General features: G+C 46.8%; 1 non-coding gene across 1 annotated transcript; it reads right to left on the reverse strand.

Moving 5' to 3' along the window:
• Nucleotides 1-899: 899 nt before the first annotated feature.
• Nucleotides 900-1,003, reverse strand: LOC115831109. The gene has a single exon (XR_004026643.1). It is a non-coding gene; the product is annotated as a U6 spliceosomal RNA (small nuclear RNA).
• Between the last annotated feature and the right edge of the window lie 1,344 nt (nucleotides 1,004-2,347).

The following is a 2,347-nucleotide window of genomic DNA, read 5'->3' on the forward strand; positions in this document are numbered from 1 at the left end:
CCTAAAGTGATTCTAGTGCCTTGGCCTCCCGAGTAGCTGAGATTACAGGCGTGAGCCACCACACCTGGCTAATTTTTGTATTTTTAGTAGAGACAGGGTTTCATCATATTGCCCAGGCTGGTCTTGAACTCCTGACCTCTGGTGATCCACCCACCTTGGCCTCCCGAGTAGCTGAGATTACAGGCGTGAGCCACCACACCTGGCTAATTTTTGTATTTTTAGTAGAGACAGGGTTTCATCATATTGCCCAGGCTGGTCTTGAACTCCTGACCTCTGGTGATCCACCCACCTTGGCCTCCCAAAGTGCTGGGATTACAGGCATAAGCCACCACACCTGGCCTTGTTTTTTTGTTTTGTTTTGAGGTTTTGAGATGTAGTTTAGCTCTTGTTGCCCAGGCTAGAGTGCCGTGGCACAGATCTCGGCTTACTGCAATCTCCGCCTCCCAGGTTCAAGCGATTCTCCTGCCTCAGCCTCCCGAGTAGCTGGGATTACAGGCGTGAGCCACCACACCCGGCCCTCTTTTTAAAAGACAGAGTCTCACTCTGTTGCCCAGGCTGGTGAGGAGTGACACGATCTCAGCTCACTGCAGCGTCTGCCTCCCGGACTCAAGTGATCCTCCCACCTCCAGCCTCCCAAGTAGCTGGGACTAAAGGCGTGTACCACCCTGCCTGGCTAATTTTTGTATTTTTATTTTTACTTATTTATTGTTGCGTGAGGGCTACAGCGGCAGGTGGCAAGGCGCCATGCCTGAGTGGGGATGGCGAGATTGTTCTCCAATCGCCAACCTTAGTGCTGCAATGGGAGACGGACATGGGAAGGCTATGACGTCACAGGCCCTGTGACATGGCAGGATCTGGGGAAGGGAAGCAAAACGAGGTAACGGGCAGCGGACTATAGCAAGAATATGGAACGCATCACAAATTTGCGTGTCATCTTTGCACAGGGGCCATGCTAATCTCTGTATCGTTCCAATTTTAATATATGTGCTGCTGAAGTGAGCACAATTTTTGTATTTTTTGTAGAGACAGGGTCTTGCCATGTCACCGAGGCTGGTCGCAAACTCCTGAATTGAAGTGATTCAACAGCCTTGGCCTCCCAGAGTGCTGGGATTACAGGCATGAGCCACAGCACCTACCTCAAATGGAAATTTTAAAACAAAAATACAACAACAAAAACTTAAAACTCACTAGATGGACTCAGTAACACTATGAAGGTGAGGAAGAGTCAGTAGACAAAGGTGGACCGATAGAAAGCACTCAAACTGGCCTGTCATGGTGGCTCACGTCTGCAATCCCAGCACTTTGGGAGGCCAAAGTGGGTGGATCATTTGAGATCAAGAGTTTGAGACCAGCCTGGCCAACATGGCAAAACCCCGTCTCTAGTAAAAATGCAAAATTAGCCTGGCATGGTGGCGTGCTCCTGTAATCCCAGCTACTCAGGAGGCTGAGGCAGGAGAATTGCTTCAACTTGGGAAGTGGAGGTTGTGGTGAGCCAAGGTTGTACCATTGCACTCCAGCCTGGGCAACAAGAGCAAAAAAAAACAAAAAAAAAAAAAAGAACCAAAACTTGAGGCTGGGCACGGTGGCTCACGTCTGTAATCCCAGAACTTTAGAAGGCAGAGGTGGGTGGATCACCTGAGGTCAGGAGGTTGAGACCAGCCTGGCCAACATGGTGAAACCCTGCCTCCACTAAAAATACAAAAATTAGCCAGGCTTGGTGGTGAATGCCTGTAATTCCAGCTACTTGGGAAGCTGAGGCAGGAGAATTTCTTGAACCTGGGAGGCAGAGGTTGCAGTGAGCCGAGATCGTACCACTGCACTCCAGCCTGGACGACAGAGCAAGACCGCATCTCAAAAAAAAAAAAAAAAAAAAGAAAAAGAAAGAAAAGAAAAAATCAATGGGATTATTTGGTGTGTTTCTGTTTCTTTCAGGGAAATTTATCTGGAGAAAGAGAAAGGATTATTTCAGTTTTTCTGAAAAGCTTATTTTGAAAAGAGCCCTAGATCTTATACATAATTTCCTCATGATTCTCCAGAATTCTAAAAAGGGAAGCACATTGTTAATGTTATATATTTTTTTCATAGGGCTATTTTTAGACTGGACAGAATAGCAGAATAGTTTGTGTTTTGTGTGGACTTCAGAGTACACTGAAGCCTGTAAAATAACCACTCTTGTCATCTATATCCAAAGTCATATGACTCCAAGCATAGTATAACCCTTGTATATTACTAAAGACTACCCTATTGTTATGTTTTTGCCTTTTTTTTTTCTGGAGACGGAGCTTCACTCTTGTTGCCCAGGCTGGAGTGCAGTGGCATGATCTCGGCTCACTGCAACCTCTGCCTC

Source organism: Nomascus leucogenys, chromosome 17, assembly GCF_006542625.1.
Source record: "Nomascus leucogenys isolate Asia chromosome 17, Asia_NLE_v1, whole genome shotgun sequence".
NCBI lineage: Eukaryota > Metazoa > Chordata > Mammalia > Primates > Hylobatidae > Nomascus > Nomascus leucogenys.